The following is a 20073-nucleotide window of genomic DNA, read 5'->3' as shown; positions in this document are numbered from 1 at the left end:
TGCATTGCTTTCACCTAATTTAAACAAGGGCATCGGTAATAGCCGAATTGCACTCCTCATGTTTTTGTAAGTAAAACAGCTGAAAATACTTAAGGAACTTGTATTTCTTCCCAGTACCTAAAGGGGGCCTATAGGAGAGAGCTGGGGAGTGTAGCGAGAGGATGAGGGGTAATGATTATAAACTGAAAAGAGGGGAGATTTAGATTAGATGTTAGGAAGAAATTCTTTGCTGTGAGGGTGGTGAGGCACTGGAACAGGTTGCCCAGAGAAGCTGTGGATGCCCCATCCCTGGAGGGGTTCAAGGCCAGGCTGGAAGGGGCTTGGAGCAACCTGGTCTGGTGGGAGGTGTCCTTAGGGACTGAACCCCCAAACGGAACCATTCTATGATCAGAATGTTAATTCTATGATTAACAGTTCTGACAAAAGCCTCTCGTATAAGTAAGCATAAAATTAGTTTGAAAAAGGACTTGTTAACTGGCTCTGAATAGCCATGCTCCCTGCCGTTCCTGAGCCAGTAAAAGAGTTCAGTGTCTCCAGGACAGTGGCATTCCCTGTATCCCTACCTGCTGGCCACAAAGTCCGGCTCATGCTCTGCTTTTTCCAATGTTTTTGGGAAGATGAAAGAAACTGATTAGGCTTTCCTTTGGGGGATGAGGTTCAGGGGTTTTTGTTTGGTGGGGTTTTTTTTTTGTTTTGTTTTGAAACAGATAAAGTGATCTGAACGATCAAGATGATGCCAGAGTCTGCATAAAGGACGAGGCCACGCTGGCTAACTAGGAGCAGGACTGGGAAGGAACAGAGCAGCTGTCCCTTTAGGCAGCAGCAAGCCATTAGTTTGGCTCAGCCATCTTGTGAAAGCTCATCCTTAGATTTTCAGTTAAATTACACAGCAAGCTTCTCAGATGTCTGTGCTACGGATTTACTTAAAACCTTAATGTATTCCAGCTTCACTTAAAGACAACTGCCCCTGACAAGCCTAAGGAAATCTGTTTGGAAATAAAATCACAAGTAGCATAAATTCATGCTTCCTTACTGAAACCAGAAGAATATAATGCACACCCCATCCTCCTCCTCCCATCATTAGGATGTGATGCGGCAAATATTCATGCTTAAGAGAGTAAGAATTATATTTGCAGGCAGCGTAAACTGACTGGTTTATCTTCATGGCTTTCACATCCTAACCATCCAACCCACCCTTCTAATCCACTTCAGTTTACTTGTGCACTCATTAGTTAAAAAAAAAAAAAAAAGCCATACAAAATAGGTCACACATTTTACATACTTGCAAATTCTGCCCTGGGAAGCATCAAAGAGTGTGCAAATCACTGTTATACAACACAAGGTAATGGAACAAGACTACGAGCTTTTCCATTTGAAGAGAGTGGACAAAAAATTAACTGTGAGAAGAGCTTCTGAATCAGATTTTACCTGAGGCCTCCACTAAGCAGCTGTACCAGCAGAAAAGTTCGTATACTAGGGAGTTTAGAAGGTTTTAACTTGGATGTGGAATACATTTGATAAGTTTTCTAAGTGATAACATGCTTTTAACTGAAACACAGCTCCAGCTGTGACACCATTTATCCAACAAATCTTTTCAAATTGTCTCTTTCAGCCACTATCAACCTTTCTAGAAATTCTGTGTGTGTTAGAATAAACAGTAAAGAAAGGTTTCTATTTGGTCTCACCACAACAGCGATTCAAATGCGAGGCACAGGGACTGGATATACACTCTGGCTCACAGGCTTTGTTAACAAAATGAAGAGCTGCATGTACTTCAGCTGGACTAAAGAGATGTCAGCAGCAGCACCTCTGCCTCCCCTCACCCCCACCCCTGCTCTTAACTTCTGTCTCCACGCCAAGTGTAACCAGCCAACAAAACAGAGCCTACACTGGCCTTGTATTCTAAGCACATGCATGAGATTAACATTACTGCAGTCACTAGGAAAAAAGATACAACTTAGACTTTTTTTCCCCCCCTCTTCACATACAACTCTAGTGAAGTCAGAGTGATCAAAGTAATTACAGAATGCTGCCGTAAATCAAATGGGGAGTTCTTTTGCAGAATAATAGACTTTTTATTCATCCATAATAGCAGACGACTAACACCTAACACCTTCTTTTTTGTCAAAGAGATCATGAAATAGAAAGCAGATATTCAATTATTTCACCTTAATTTAGAACTCAAAAAGCAGAGACTGCCCTGACAAATACCGCATTTTTGTGGAGTATTTTACTTTATTACCACGTTTAAAACAAAACAGAAAAGCACTAAGAACAGGATACAGTTAAACTGACCACAAGCACCATCAACTTTGGACTAAAAAAGGCAGTTTTCCTTCTGATTTGTCACATGAATAGGTAAACAATATTCAGAGTTGTGCTTTGTAAGCTGCTTGTCCCTCTCAGCAGTTTGTCATGTAAATCACAATTAAAACCACATACAGACAGGTCCTATGCAGTTCTAGCAACTCATACAGAACTGCTAACACACTCCAGAAATTAACAAATCCACTCTCAATTTAAGATCAAGTTGCCTTATTCCTCCCCAGAAGGTAACTGAAAGCTGTTGCTATTCTAAATTAAGCCTTGTAGGTGAGATGTTGACACATGATTCTTCAAGGGTGCGAGCTCCCCGCTGTAGACGTGAATACAATGAGACAGAAGGATAACCACAATGTGGTCACATAACTTCTACTTAGGAAATTATTCACATCCCATAGCATAAAGCAGTCACCTTCTGAAAACTGCAATAATAGACTGTAGTTGCCTCCCTTGCAACACTCCAGCCAATCATACTTCCACCAGAACACCAGTCTAAACCTGGAGGAGAGCAGGCCAGGTTTTCAAAATCCTACATCATCGGAAGGGAAAGCACAGTTTACTCGTGGAAAGGACAAATATGTCAAGCCTTGAGTTTTCCCAGAATTTCAATTCTTGTTCAGAGAAATTTAAGTTTAATAACCAATCTGAATTCTTATGAATAAGAGGCTACCTGATACTTTTCCCCTAACATACTTATGTGTAGCTAAAACCTGAAGAATTTAGAGTCTTAGTTATTAAAAAAAAATAAAAAAAATCATAGTTTTTAAGCAAGGGATTCACGCTCACAAAAAAAGGCTGACATAAGAAAGCCATACCTCCTCCCTATTAAAAATATCTTTTAGAGCTGTTTTCAAGTCCATATCTACGGAAACATCTTTAACACATCAGTGTCTACCTAAATAACTAGTACATTCTTCATTCTTTCATGAGGCGGTTTGTGCACTATACTGATGAAGTTGGAATGACACCTTTAGTTAAGCATATAACTCTGTATGCAAATCACATCAACCTATGGCAGTGCAAGCGTCCAGGTTACAGCATGACTTTGGTATGCAATAACACCAAAGAGAGAAGTCAGACCCAGAACAGTTTGCATGCACGTTGTGCAACAAAGCAACAGATTCTGAACATGGTTTAACTTAACAGGCTCTTATATTTCTTCAGTCGTCAGGAGTCCTCATCTTATGACCCTTAGTCTCCAAATAATTTACTACCCTTCTCATTGTCCTTCTTAACCCAGCCACACATTTCTGCAACCACGTTAGAAAACTGCAGTCTCATGGCAGGAGACAGAACCAGCCCTCTGCTCTGGACACCTCAACTTTCAGGATGCTTGAATGATGTGCGTACGTACTAAAGGGCACAGATATTCTCCCTACTCTTATTAAAGCCAAAGTAAGAGAAAATACACTTTATTCATGAAGTTTAGTGGCAAATGCACACCACCCACATTTTTTTCATAAAGATGAGCAATTCTGAACAGTACTATAGCAGCAGAGCCCTGTAAAAAGATCAGAGGTGCAACGTTTTCTTCAGAAATGGAAACTCAAACATCATCTGGCACTGCAACTGCCACGATTAGTCAAGTAAACTTCAATTTCAACCTAAGATAATTCTTACTTCATCATCTCTGTATCAGTGACTTCCATTAGTTTCTCCTAAAAGAGAAGAACTTTCTGCAAAGTTCCCAGGTTTTGGCTCTGGAGAATAGAGAGGCTTCTGAACAAATCTTAAAGTGAAAATAGATCCCTCTGCAGAAAAACTAATATGCAGGGGGATCTATGCTTCTACAAGTGCATCTAAACCATGACTTCTGAAATGTTGATTTTGTGGAGGTCAAACTGAAGGACAGCCTCTACAGCAAATGCATGAAAAACTCAAGTTGCAGTTTGCAGACAGAAAAGCAAGAATACTGTAGGGAGCCTAGAAAAATCAACACATGTAACAAGATGCTGGATAAAACACAAGAGTGCGAAAATTCAAAGGACTGGAGCATTAGAAACAAAACTGAAATAATGAATGGAGTGTGCCAAAGAGTCAGTAGCTAAACTCCTTGAAAACAGATGCAACTGGAGAACAGAGTGGCACAGAAAAGAAGGGTAATTAGTATACTGGACCATGGACAACCACAGACACATCACTGGAATGCATGAAATCTCTTTGCCCCTTCACCTGTCCCTCAAATCGTGCTATCCAGACAGCATAACACCTTCTTATACACCCAAAAATAAGTTTTACTGTTTTGCTATTTGCTTATTTATTTGCTTGAAGTTTCAAATGAAGGTAAGTCCTAAATTGTTCATAAAGCACAATTAATGTAATTCCATGTACCCCTGTAAAGAAATTTTATTTTTCCAAGGAATTCAGACAAGGACTTGATTGTCTTGCCCAAGAAAACCAACCACCCCCATCTGAAACTCGTACTTTAACAATATGAAACTTAATAATCCTTTTAAAACAATGTTCGAGTTGTATTCCTTCCACCAGGATAAGCTGCTTATATGAACCAAACAAGTCACAGGCACTTGTTCAAACTAAGCTGAGAAATGTCCCCATACTCCAAGTTCCTGGAAAAATCCTCCAAGTGACATTACGCCCAGGCTGTTGTAATGAGCACCATAAAGAAAGATTACAACCTTTAGTTGATCTACAGGGGACAGAGCCAGTCCCCAAATTATACACACTGCTACTGAGTAGAAAAAGGGCATTTGATCACTTCAGCCTGATCTGTGGTACTTTTCCCCCTGCCTTAAGGCCAGACACAGTAACCAGTCAGCATGTAATTGTGCAAATGTGGAAACATTTTCAGAAGTTAGCGCCTGTTGAACGAGAAAGTGACAGTACATACTGAACGCCCCAAATCAATGTTAACAAACAACAAGTCAGAGATCATTCCAGGGATCGGAAGAATGACTAAAATAAAACAGAACACGCAGATGAGGAGACATAATTACACCACAGTCATGGGCTGAATGAAGTCATGAAAAAGCTCCTTGCCAATGACACTATTTAAAAACTATTGGAGGCTATATGATTGAGTTCTGGCACTCGTGGTTCAACAACATTCAACAAAATACTGAAAATTACAGCTGATGTTTCTGAATGTGCACTTTCAGACACAGGAATACAAAGCCAAGTAGGAAATGTGAACTGTCTATGAAAAAGAAGTGAAAGAAATAAAATACAGAAACAGGGCTATTTTAATAAATATGGATAAACACACAATTTCCTTACCAGAATACTTGCATCTTGGAGATGCAACTACAGTCTGCATTGTATTTCAGTAAGACAATTGCAAATAGAACATAAGAAGAAACTACCTGTAGAGGTAAGAAAGTTTGTAATAAGATTAACGATTTTTTGGTTTAGACAGATGTAGGAGCTATAGCATATGGCAGACAAAGGGAACAGGAAAAGGTAGACAGACTGGCAATACTAAAGGCAGTAAAGAGAAATATCAAAGTTCTCAGAAACAGGCCTTCAGACAGGCAAGAACACTGACACATGGATGCAAGTGAGAAATAGAACAAAAACAAACAAACCCCAAGGTAAGCAAGCTGACTCTGTGTGTACAAGGGAAAGTATGAATTGTTTCAACCTTTTCCCACTTACCCTCCCTCTCTCTCTGTAATTAATACATAACAGTGATTACAATTACAACTTGATACCACAGCAGCAAACACTAAATGACTGTACCTCTGACACAGACACCTATGAGCTCTGACCTCTTGACAGCTGACCCGCAGGCACTGCCATTTCACTGAGCTAGGCTGTTTTCAGGGCAGTTTCTTGTTAGGGTTGGCGGGGGGGGGGCGCGCTTATTTTTGGGGTCTTGGGGGGGTTTGATCTTTGGGGGGTTTTATTTATTTATGGGGGGGGGGCGCGCTTATTTTTGGGTTCTTGGGGGGTTTTGATCTTGGTGGGGTTTTATTTATTTATTAGGGTTTTTTTATTTTTTTAAGACAATTTCTCTTCTGCTTAAAACCCTTTCTCCTTGCTATAAACTGACAATCTGAATGCCAATACTAAGTAGCAAAATGTTCTACCCTACTTGTTTTCCTATGTCGATATATTTTTTATATGTGTACATGGCAGAGAGGTAGAATCTAGGCAAGGATTGCTAAAGCCTCCAAAAGTCTTCTGAGACACAGAAGGCAACACTTCTAAGTTAACACTGTCCCTCCAAAAACATCTTTCAGCTTTGCTTTATCTTAAAACATCTTTTTCTGCTTCTATCTACCTTTCCTGCAGACAACTAACTCCATTCCAAGGTTAAAGTAGGAGCTGCTATTCTCAATATTAATGTAGGTTGGCTGAGGTTCAAACTCCCTCCAAAGGAGATGTATATAATCTGATTTTTGAAAAAGCAAACCCTGAACACTGAAAAAGATAATTCACCTCTCTAACAAATAGTTTCTGCAGAAGTTTGAAAGACAGTGATGTAGTTTCAGGATTCCTTTGTGGAGTCGTTTTCATTTTCCTCTATGGTCAGTTACTGAAGAAAATAACTTCCTTCCAGAATCACCAGAACCACTGCTAGGAACACAGAATCGATTTTGAGACACATCTGCCATCCACACATACCAGTCGCTCATCAGGATACCAACATAACTGGCACCCCCAGAACACAATTAAGATACTACTCCTTGGCCCAGCCAGAATTCTTGCTTCTTTCTAAATATTTGTACTACACATTAGAGGTAGGAAAGCATAAGAAAAAAAAGCACTAGGCAGCAGTATCAAAGCACGAGCAGGCCAAATCACTATGAAAAACTGTGGAGACAACCAAAATGGCATTAACAAGTACCATGAAAATCTGAAAATCAATGAGATAGTTCTGCATAAATTCATATGCTGCTGTCTGAAGAGAATGAAAAAGCCAAGGTCCTTGCTTGAAAGCATTAATAAGCAGGAAACATGGCCATGCTGGTATTTAATTCAGCACCTTTCCGGTTATACTTCATTTTCCAAAGATTTCTTACTTAAAAGTGTTGGAAGATAAACAAAAGACACTCATTTCAGACACAGAGAATAGACGACTGCTTTGTTAATAGCACACAAACTCCTGCAGACTCCAGCCAAAATTCAAAGCCTCACTGAAACAAGCACTACAAAAAAGAACTGGAAGATCCAAGGAAGCTGCAGTCTACACAGACAAAAGTTGGGAGAAAGAAAGGCCTTGCTTCATTTTATATATCAATGAGATGCAGTAAGAGTCAAATTTTTTGAAAGAGCAAGGCAAACAAGTGAAAATAAGAATTCCAACCAAACTGCTCATGTCAGAAAGAGTCCACAGTGCTATGCAGCTACTCCAACAGAACTACACAGCAACACAGCTTCACCAGAAAGAAAATATGGGCAAAAAGGAAAGAGAAAAGACAACGCAGAAAAATGCAGTTATAGTAAGTCATAAAAGTTGAATTACAATTTTTTCCAGTATTTGTAATACCAGGAGTGCTCTGCCACTCTCATCTACAATCATAACAGAATATTAATCCACTCTTAGACGTCATGGCCCTAATTGACAATTCTTACTTGAGTACAAGCCACTGAAAGTCCAGGAATTGAACAGATCTGAACATACTAAATACTTTAAATAATAGCTAAAAAACCCCCTGTTCTATAGATTTCACTTTTTTGATCTCTCATTTACAGTTTGAAGCGCCAGCATCTTCATTCACTGCTAATATTATCCATCAAACAATACTTGCTATTAAAAAAAAGTTGAAGATTCATAGAGGAATGTTTTCTTTAACGGAAGAACAACAATATTCCACTGCTTTTCCAGAAAGGGGAAAAAAAACCAACCCACACAACAAAACAAAAAGCATTTGCTTTTTTATCAAGTTCAGCTGAACCTATTCAGAAAAATCAAGACAGAGTTGGAGTCCTAAACCATCCTGCCACTACCTGAAAGAGGAAAGTGAAGTTATTGGGTAAAAGCCCTCTAAACCAGAATAACTTACTAGAAGGACCAGGACTGCTAAGGTTGTTCAAAAGCCACTGGAGTGAAGTCAAGGTACTGCCAATTTGTCTTTGTCAGAGTTTTAACTGAAGTGTTAAAATAAACTAGGAAAAAGATGCTACATGGAAAAAGGTCCCAATGGGATTATTCGCTGAGACTCCAAAAACAATAGGAGGCTTGAATAACAATAACTGACATTACACTCGCACACACTCTCTCATCTGTGGTGACATACTTCAGGAAACGGCCACTTTTTTTTTAAACAATTAACAAGATTTGGTATTGGCATTTGTGGTAATGTGTATGGACTCTTACAGAAACCCACCTTCCTTCTGTCATACTGTTTCACTGATAGTCTCACTACAAACATCTTAAAAACCCAAGTTAATACAGTCCTATAAACCTTAAAGAAATTGTACACATGGAATCCTCACACTACCTCCTCTTTAATTTTCAGTCTTTGTGTCTCCAGTTGCTCACCAAGGTCACTGCTCTTTTAAAAAAAAGAATTATTTAAGGCTTTCAAACTTCAGGTTTTCTTAATTTCAACAATAAGCATCAGCTACCTATTTCTGATTTGTCTTGTGAGTAATTTATTTATCAATATGGAAGAATAAAATCAAAGTGAAAATAAAGTTTATCCAAATCGTGCTTAGGAGTAAAATAAAAATAAACTACTTAGAGAAAATGCAACCAGTATGCATGCACCCAATGATTAGAACATGTTTGCACGAAGGCCCCAAAGTTTCCTGTTTAGCCAAGTGCTCAGTATTTTGAAATAATTGAAAGTAAGATATATAAACAATTTCCCAGACCCTTCACTTTACATGAAAATATTAGTGGGGTTCTAATCTCAGCACCATTACCACTACTCTGGTGAGGACATAGGAAAAGCTGCATACAAGAGACTTAAAACCTGATGACTACACATGGGAATAAAATATGAAATGTTCTGAAGTGTACAGCTGTAACCTGGCTTTGCTTGCAAGGAAATGACATCAAAACTATGCCAGAAACACATTTAAGATCTGGAAGTCAAATCCTCAAAGCTTAGCAAAAGCCGGAGTTTGTTCATTTGTACACACAGAGAACTTTTATTTACAAAGCTATTTTGCCCTCCCATCCCCAGCATTCCTACGTCATTAGAAGAACAAGGACAGAGCATGACTGCTGCAATAAAGCAGATTTCCCTCCCAAGAATACACAAAAATATATAAAAAAGAAATCAAGGGAAAACTATATTGGTTTAGGTTTTTATGCAGACAATAACTTTCAGGACAGAAGGCTTTCTCTCCTCTGAGGGTCACACTGATGGTACCAAGTTCACTTCTATCAGCATCAGTGCAGAGTTTACATACTCCCCTATGGTGAAGCAGGCAGTACAGTGCTCTCCTGAGCCCAAACTTGAGTTCACTGCAGCTCTAAATATTCTGCTCACCGAATGAGGACATTGTCTAATTCACCTGCTCTCCAAAATATAAGCAGTGTAATGCCAGCATTTCCTAAGTTTACAGGTCCTCATTTTGCAGCCTCAGGTGGCTCTTTACTGAGGGAAGCTGTACTACGTTTTTTAGAAGGGTCTACTCAAATACTTATTTTTCTGGTTCCCCCAGTCAGTTATAATATTTACTGATAGAAACGGATTCTTTCTTCATGAAGCGTTCCTACAATTTAATACTAATCACTGATTTTCCCACATTTTTCTGCTTCTGCATCCCTTTCCAAAGATTGGGTTTTACTCAACTTAGCAGACAGCTGGAGTATTCCTTACACTCATCTCCAAACACAGAAGAGTTTAGGCACGGTTCTTGTGGCTATTTCATCTTAGGGTATTTCTTAAGCAAAAAATACAACAGAATTTTATGCACAAATAGCTATGATATATGGTCAAGAAGAACACAGACTAACATTCATATTCCAGATCAAAAAGCACAGTTGGCAGTTAAAATGAACTGTATGCATAGATACAGGAAATCCTTCAAGTAACACAGCTGAGACCCAAACGTGAAAGCACATTTCATCCTCTAGGTCACAATCCCACAAGCATGAGAGCAACATCATACATCCGAGTAGTCCCACATAATTCAGTTGCACGTGGCTATTCAGCGTAAGCACATTTAAATGCTTTGCTTTATTTAAACTGCAGCTATCAGAATACAAGTCATATTACACTTGAGTCTCTTTGGTTTGTAACCTATTATCTTCGAAGACTTTAGAGATATTTTTATCTGTTAAAATATTCTTATCTGAACCGAGAACTAAGATGTTAGCAATAAAAAGGCTAAAGTACTTTTCCCTCTACGTGTAAACTGCTAGAATTTCTCTACATGGCAATACTGAAACCTGATTAGCCAGGTTGGTTTTTTTCCTTTGTATCACTCAGATGCTCTTTTGCTAGTACACTGCTATAAAGTTTACACTCTGAACAGTAGAAGTATACTTCATTGGAACTATCTGTAGATGAGGGAAGTTTTTATTCTGCTGTTTCAGTCACATATAAACACCTTTTTAGAAAAGCTGTTAGAAAAATCTGAGCAACTGTTTTCCATATTTATAAACACACTCTGTTTTGTAGACTTCAGTAGCAAGCTGAAATATCCATTAGTTAATTTTACCAGTATGTGAAAACCAACCAAAAAAAATGAACACTCAGTAAAATAAAGGCTTGTTCAAACACAAACAGAAATAATAATTAAAAAAAAAAAAACAACTGATAGGGACTTGACAGACATCTGTAACTTAGTATGTGGTTTAACACACAGCAAAGCTTAACAGATAGAAATACAGAAAAGCAGACCTCACAGCGTTGGTTTAACACCAGTAACACTCAGCCAAATACTTTCTCTACCCAGGAAAAAAAATAAATCAGTCTACTCACTCCCATTGTACCACACTTACTTTTTTCTTCTGCCCCAATTACAATTTCCTTGGTCTAAACCTTCTTCCTAGTCTTAAGATTTAAATTATTTACTCTAGCAATATTAAATCTTAATAAGTCCTAAATTGTTCCTTCACAGACAGATAGCAAGAGGAGCAACATAAAGAAGCTACAAGGAGATAATGCTGTCTCCACTGTGATCCACACCACATCAGGGCTCAAATACACAAAACTTTCTTAAAGAACACTGTCATGCACTAGCTAACGGAAAGTTCATAAAATGCCATAAAAATCACATTTTATTGTACGTTCCTTGGATCTTATAAATATCCTAAGAAAACTGGCATTTTTTGCAGGGATTAGATACTATTTATATGGACTTTATACTTTGCAAATTGCCATTCTTTCAATAAAGAGCATTGTAGTGAACCATGTTTGAATTTTACAGTTTATTTCCTTATCCTAGCATTTTTAACTTAAATTTGGATCACGTGACTAAAATTACAGAGATCAGTAAGAATTCAGAAAAATATTAGTTTTCAAAAGAACAAATAAGACTACTGGTTGCATCACTTAAAATCACTTAGAAATGATAAAACAAAGTTTCCCAAAAAATATCATAGTGAGGTACAATTTATGTGAAAAGAGGAGCAAGAAATACAAAGGGCCACATACAATAGTAAGAATAAACGTTGTTTGGCTCAGGTACAGCTATGCTAAGCCACTATTGTCTTGACTTCAAATATTAAAAGAGTTGCAGGTCTTCAGAGACATCATGAATACAATTATTTTACAGTACTTCCCATTCCAAAATTTGCTTATTTAATACACAACCTGCATTGTTCAATCACTTAATACCAATGCAGTTCTGCTTAACCAATAATTTTTTTTTTTTTTTTTTTTACACCAGAATAGACTTGAACATGTAAAAATTAAGTCAACAGTAATGTCAGCATTTTAGTAAGAAACACGTTATTGTTAAATGACTTATATTTAGGTCATCTTGTGAAAGTAGCTGCTCTATATTCCCTAGTTCCACTAAAAAGGAAAAGTGCAATAAGATCTCTTATTGACAGCTGCATTCAAAAACATACCAGTTACATAAGTTTGCAAATTATACTGTGCCAGAGTTAAATATCTAAGCATTTTAATGACAGTTCTCAAAATGCTATCTCAGCAGGAATGACTCAACTTCACTGCATAAGCTGCACTCCAGATAAGAAGCAACTAGCTTGATTTTATAGAAAAAAAAAAAAAAAAACTTTTTGTATTCTGCTTTATTTCAAATTGGACTATGTGAGTTCTGCTTGTTTAGACCTGCAAGCTTCACCAGTCATTTGGCATTTCCACCTCTCCCCATCCATTTCAACAAAAGTATCTCAAGCTTACCTAGAGACAGTTAAGTAAATACTTGGAAAACACGTATAGTTTTCTACTGTACCTCAAAGAGAGAGATTTACCAGACAACTACCAACCTAGGACTAAACCTATAATATAAACCAGGGATAGGCCTTGTCTGTATATGAGAAAAACACAGCTACGCCAGAAGAGCGTGAGAGTACAGACCAGCTCTCTCCAGTGCAAGCCACATTTATCAGAGAGTTTTATCAGATATCTATGTCTGTGAGGAAAACATTAATAACTGGCATGATGCATCATCAAGTCTTTCACTCTTAGTCCAGTCTCATATAGAAAGGTGGACCAAGAAAGGCCTGGAAGGGAAAGCTTTAGGAGCAGCTGTCCTTACGCCAGGGAAAAACGCTGGTGCACCTCTCAGAACTGCTCTCCTTCAACACCTTTCCTCTGATTGCTACTTTGATTGGGTAGGTAAAATGTAAAACTGCCCTGACCCATGATTTTTCCCCTCATCCCCTGTCTCTGATGTATTAATAGAAAAACCATGAATAGCAATAAAAGGGAAACTATCAAAGAAGAAACGTGGGCAGAACTTGCACAATTCTTGGTCATTTGGCAATTCATGCAGGGTCCTGAGTAACAGCAGCTGCCTTGCTTTATTCACTAGTACTTCACAAATCCCACTTCAGCTACCTAGTCACTGGAACAGTTCAAGTACAGGCTCAGGGAAGTGCTACACAGGCTCATATTTGAAAAGTAATTTCCTAGATTGACAGAGTTAGAACTTCTACTTACTCTGATGTTAAACACCACAACCTGAAGGAAACATATCACCTACCTTTAAAGCTACTGCTCTAAGGGTCTAAAACTGCCTCTTGCTTAAAAAAATAAAAATAAATAATTCCTTTGTAAGACATACCTTAAACCCTAAGGTTACCAGACAGGTAACCTTCTCACAGCACTTTCCCATTTGACAGAAGGTACAACTCAAAAAACATTAGGTCTTCACAAGTACTACTGCAAACTTAAATGTTAGTTTGCAACAACAAAATTTTTGCCATACACATGGCAACACTGAAATATTTTAATTGTACAAAATGAATACAAATACATATCGAACAGATGTCTACAAAATCAATTATTCTGAAACTATTAACCTGCAGCCAGTCTTAAAGCTGTATCACACCTACTATAATACAAGCTAATGTAATGAAAAGGTTAGACGTATGCTCAGAAGAACCTCTGGCATTTAACATGCAACCCCAATCGCCCAGTACATCACTGGACAACCTTTCAACCGAGGAGAGCGCTTTCTTCTACCCACTTTTAACATGGAAGTTATGATAGATCACAGATCACCAGCATAACCTTTACTCACAACATTGTTTCGAAAGGCAGCAAAACCTCTCTTAAACTTTAAAGGCCCGAAAGGCGATGGCAGGGGAAAACCACCCACTGCGTAATAATGTCACTCTTTGGGGAGTGCTTGATGCTCCGACCCTCGCTAGGGTGGGGTGCTTTATAAATAGATGCAGGTCGGTTGGGTTCCCCCCTCCCCCCAGCGCCCTGCCCCAAGCGTTTGGGTGGCGATGGGCGAGGAGGCTGTTTATAGCCATTATTAAATGAACCCTGAATCAGCCGAGAAAAGATAGAAGGGGGGGGGGGGGGGGGGGGGGGGGGGGGAGGAGAAATCATAGAGAAACGGCTTGAAACTGAGAGACTCTAAATCATTCAGCCATGGCAAATTCAAACACACAAAGGAGGGGATGCTAAATTAACAGTGCTTTTTACATAGAGCCCAAATAAAACTGTAATCAGCGACGCGTTACTTTTCATTAAGCGAGTTTGACAGCAGCATATTCAGCCTCGACAAGGGAACAGGAGCGAAGAAATATACGGCTCTCCCAGCCCGAGTCATAAGATAATTCCTTAAGCTCCATTAACAACTCTTAGCCGCAGGAAATGGGCTCCCTGAAAACATCTCCAAATCTAAAAGCTTTATCGACCTCTCAAACCTCTGCTGATGGTTCTATTTTTTTAAAAAAACTTAGAGGCGAGACGTCCAGCAAGGTAATAGACTTTGACACAACACCTTCTTAACTAGAGAGAGAGAGGCAGGGAAAACGAGACCTTAAATGATATTTAAAAGGCAGCCAATTAAGATTTAAAATGATTGTCTCCTGAGATTATGCATGCGATTTATGTCATCTACTTTTTTTCCCAGGCATGTATGCAAAATTGCAAGGGGGCATATTGCCTGTTCCTTAAATAACAATATTATTATTATTAATAATAATAATAATAATAGAAACAGTAGCAATTAACAATCCGTACCATCTCACATAATTGTAAATGCTACTGCGCCTGCGCGGAGGGGAGGGGTAGGGTGTTTGGGGGGGGTGTTGGGAGCGCCTTCAGCCTTTCCCGCCTCGTCGGGGGCGCACGCCCAAAAAACCAACCAAGCAGTCGCCGCCGCTGCTACCGAACCACCGCTTTTTCGGGGGTAAAAGCCCCTCGGCGGCAGGGGGGGATGTAGGGGCTGCGGAGAGCGGGAGGCCGGCAGGGGTATTACATCACCCGCCCCCGAGCTGGGCCCCGCTGCGCGTGCGCGGGAGCGCGGGGAGGAGACGTCATCGGAACCGCCGCCGCGGTCCCTGAGGTGCGAAGCCGGCGCGAGCTTCTGTGTCTCCTGCGTCCGGTCCCGGTCCCGGTCCCGGTCCCTCACCGCTTGCCTGAGGCCCGGCGAGCGAGGTTGAGGTCCTTGTCGGCAACCGGCTTCCTCTCTGAGAGGAAACATCTCAGGCTCCTCCGCGGAGCCAGGGCCTGAGGAGAGGTCCACCCTGAGGAGAGGTCCCCCCCGCTGCAACCGTCCCCCCCCACCGTGGCCGCGAGGGGGGATCCTCTTACCACCCGGAGCTGAGGGCCGCGGGCTTCCCCCGCTGAAAGCACGGCCGCTGGCAAAATCAGCAGCGGATTACGGGTAATGAAGGCGTAATGGGTTTAATAATCCCATGATTTTTCAGCTGCCCTTTGATGAAGGCCGGCCGGCTGACAGGAGGGAGGGCAGTGTGTTCAGGGAGAGAGTGCCCCTCCCCTCCCTTCTCTCCCCCCCTCCCCGGTCTGAAGGAACAGGCGCAGGGGACGAGCTGTTTGACAAATGACAAACCTCTGCTGTGTCTGCCCTGGGGGGGTGAATGTGTGTGTGTGGAGGGGGATGAAGGCGGCGGTGGGAGAGGGGGTACTCGGCGCTGGGGGCGGGGGGGGGGGGACGGACGGCCCGGTCCATGCGCCTAATTCCAGCAATCCAGGGTTAAATCTCGGGGCTGGGGATTTTTTGAGGGGCGTGGGGGGGGGGGGGGGGGGGGGGGGGGGGGGGACGGACGGACCGGTCCATGCGCCTAATTCCAGCAATCCAGGGTTAAATCTCGGGGCTGGGGATTTTTTGAGGGTGGCGTGGATGCGAGGAGTGCTTTTAAAAAGGAGGATTAGGGATGCGTAGTTAAGTTTTGAGGCTGCGGAGAAGGATTTGAGAGAGAGGTACCGAAGGTGGGCTGGGGCAAGGTGAAGTGGGCACTTAAGCTAAAGAATCTGTGAGGTTGTCTACTTTAGATAGTTTCCAGCGTTATCGGAGCAAACAGCCGTATGTTAAGATATCCCTAAAGCGAATGTTTGGAAAGCCCTGAGATTGTGTCCCCCCAGCCCTCGCAGATAAGGATCAGCGCAGCTTCAAGCCGAGCGTGCCAGCCGCTGAGGGCAGTTAATTGAGGGCTTTTGCGCCGATAAGACCTACAAAAGCAGCAAAGCCTTACCCGGAAATAGCTAAAAAAGCTGTAACAAGTACAACGAAACCTCGTCGTTGTAGGGCTTTCCTGCAGTAGATAAACGGACTGTGTTTCCAGTGTGATTACAAAATCTCCAGTTTCCATTGCTGACTCTGGCTGAATGGTATGTTTGGAGCCGATCTCACCCTGTTCACCCTAATGGTGTTTGTTAGAATGATACTGGGCAGCGCTCAGTAGAGCTCAGCGCTGCCTTAACTATCGCAGGCCTTCAAATTGTAGCTAAATGCAGCAAAATTTGTTAGTGGAAAGAAACCTTTACGGAGATTTAAAGGCAAAACAGTCTGAAAATATGTTGCCGGGGAGCAGAATATATGCAGCGTATTCCACAATGAAAGGGAGATTTTGGAAGGTCATGGAGTAATTCCCATAATTTTCGTAAATGCAGTTTTGAATTTCCTCTTGGTGTCCGAAGGCAATTAGTTACAATTTTGATGCAGTTCAGATTTTTAAAACTGCAATATAAATAATAAAAACTTCTGCAATATACAGACAAGGCAGAGATTATGCAGAATAGTTCCTGCAGGCACGTGCCATACTTCTTTAACTTCTGCACTTGAACACAATTTTTCACCCTCCTTTTCCACTTTAATAATCTCTCCTAACATTTTGAATTATATATAACTGTAGATTCTACTTACTGTTACCTACAGCTGGTGTTTTGTGTGTGTGTGTTTTAAATGCAAGTGAACAAAAACACAGCCCAGCTTTTTTTGCGATGCCCTAGTTTTAAGCTGCAGGAATGTAATGACAGCAGAGAGTTTGCCACTGTCATTTTCTATTTATATGTTTTTCTTGGGAAATTGGATGGAGTTGAATTACCACAGTACTTTCTTGGAGTGTAACTTTTATTTAGTTTGCTTGTTTTGCCTGGCCTTTTGTACTGATAATGGTAATAAATATTTACAAGAAATTCAAACATCGCATTTAATCAAGATAAAACAACTGTGTGTAATGTATGCCTTAACTAGGCGTATTTCTAGCTGATGAGACTACATCTCCCAGCGTACAACTCTTTATTTTGCCTTTAGCTGTAGCTCAAGATGGGTTACAGCTTGTTTGGGACCTGTAGTCGCTGGAGTCATTAGCGCCACAGTCAAGGAGGCAGTAACAAGAACCATTGCAAAACTCTTTCAGCACTGCATCATAAACCGTGACTGAATCATTGAGAAGAATCATATTTCACTGTTTTGAACAAGGATTTTCTATTAGCATAATAAAGCATATTTAAAATGATGTGCTGTTCCGCAGGATATTTTTAGAGAATACTATTTTTAGAGGATTTTTTTTTTTCTGCTTCCAGTTACATTTTTTAAAAAGTGCTTAGATGGATGGTATTTGCCAAGAGTATTTAAAACAAGTTTCTGTGTCTGAATAAACAGATCTTTACCATCTATGCACTTTACTACCTATGCTTGGTTATTGCAGGCAGGAGGATAATTTTGTCCAATGTATTCATTGAAACTGTGAATTTAGAAAATTCCACACTTAGTCCAATAAAGCTGTTCCAAATGACATGATTTCCCATAAAAAGAGGATATGGGATTGCAGTTGCTACTGGGATCACATGGTAATTTAACTGCATTTTGGAATCGGTTTCCATTGTAACAGCCATATTTTGTGCCACTCTGCTGTAATCTTTGGGTGTTGGTGTTGCCCAATGCTCCTTTCAAAAAAAACTCTTTCGGTTTTAACACCAGTTAGTGAAACTTCTTTTATTATAAGGTATATCGTGAGGTATCAGATTTTTGTCTGTATGTTGCTTAAGCAGGGTATGTTTAGTGCAAATATTAACTGTTGTGTTGCATGATTTAGATTTATTGATCCCTAAGTGAAAAAGCTGTCCTTTCAGTGTCTCACATGCGGTTTATTTAAAAGGTCAGGACAAGCAGAACCTTTGGTTTCAACTTCCCTTACTTATCGTCCCTGTTTGTCTTATTGCCTATCATGAATATTCAGTGTAGATGGGAAATCATAGAATTGTCTGGGTGGTAAGGACCTTTAAGGTCATTCAGTCCATCCATTAACCTAGCACTGCCGAATCTAGCGCTAAACCATGTCCCTAACCACCACATCTACCCATCTTTTAAATACCTCCAGGGATTCAACCACTTCCCTGGGCAGTGTTTGATATGTTTGATAACCCTCCTAGTGAAGAAATTTTCCTAGTATCCATCCTAAACCTGAAGATTTAGGTTGCCTAAGTAAAGGGCATGTATACCCTTCAACATCTCTGATACAACCAATGTAGGTGTTGATCATGTAATGTATTTGAAGTTACTCTGCAGCCTTTAAAAAGCTTGTAGACTGTTGGGTTTGTTTTGTTTGGAATAGGTTTTATATCACCTAATAACACTCAGCTAAATATTAAGTACATAACCAGGCTGTTGTCCAGGCTGTCTTGGTTCAATGGAGAGAGACAGGCACCTTCAGATGGTTATTACTGCTGTGCTTACATTGGTGTCTAAAGCAGGTTGGGTGAGTTGCCTTCCGAGGGTGACTTTTTCTCTCCTGTAGTTTCTGTGGCTACAGAAGAAGCTTAGATGACACTTAGACTAGACCCTTACTTTTTAGGTGGCTGAAATGAAAATGACCTGTGGTGCTTAGAGGTTATCTAATAGAAATCTTCATATTCATTACATGTGTGGCTTGTAATGGTGTGATCATGATCTTGCCAGAACTTTATACTTGGCTTGTGAAGTACTAATGCCATGCCCCATCTCCTCCAGTGGGCTGTACCTATTTTTGGAATTGAAAAGCTTGCTGAATTACTATGCTGCAGGCTTTACATCTTTTTGGTACTATTCACGGATTCACAGATTTGACAGAGTTGAAAGGGACCTCTAGAGATCATCCAGTCCAACTCCCCTGCCAAAGCAGGATTGCCCAGAGCACATCACTCAGGAGCATCCAGGCAGGGCTTGAAGTTCTCCAGAGAAGAAGACTCCACACCCTCCCTGGGCAGCCTCTTCCAGGGCTCTGCCACCCTCACCCCAAAGAAGTTCTTCCTCAGATTGGAGTGGAACTTCCCATGGTCCAGCTCGTGCCCGTTGCCCCTCGTCCTGTCACTGGGAACCACTGAAAAGAGGCCGGCTCTGTCATCCTTCAACCCACCCTTTAGGAACTTGTAAATATAGATGAGGTCTCGCATCAGTTTTCTCTCCTCCAGGTTAAAGAGCCCCAGCTGACTGAGCCTTTCCTCGTAAGGGAGGTGCTCTAATCCCTTAATCATTTTAGTTGTCCTACACTGGACTCTCTCTAGTAGTTCCCTGTCTCTCTTGAACTGGGGAGCCCAGAACACTGGCTCCTGCAACACCCTGGTGTGATGACATCTGTGGGTATCTGCTCAGGCAGCTGTGCCTTTGGGAGCTCCATAAAATGGCAATACTGTAGCTATGATTCATAATCACATGATGTTTAAATCATAAAAAGTGCACACCTAGGGTGTATCCTATATCCAGACTGAATTTATCTGAAAGATGTCACAAAGACTTTGGCCTTTTGAAGAATGTCATATGCAAATGTCCTATATTCTTGAAATGCAGCAGTTCTGATGTAAATCACTTTCTGCTGGAGTCTTGGAAGGCGCTATGCAAACTGCCACGCTGTGGCCCCTCTGAGGTGAGCTTTATGCTCTCCTGGTACCTTTTTAAAACAACATTCAAACAGGATATTTGTTAAAAACAAATGCTAGTAATTTTCAATCTACAAAA

The sequence above is a fragment of the Calidris pugnax genome, unplaced genomic scaffold (genome assembly GCF_001431845.1).
Source record: "Calidris pugnax isolate Ruff unplaced genomic scaffold, ASM143184v1 scaffold74, whole genome shotgun sequence".
NCBI lineage: Eukaryota > Metazoa > Chordata > Aves > Charadriiformes > Scolopacidae > Calidris > Calidris pugnax.
This window is presented reverse-complemented; position numbering follows the sequence as displayed.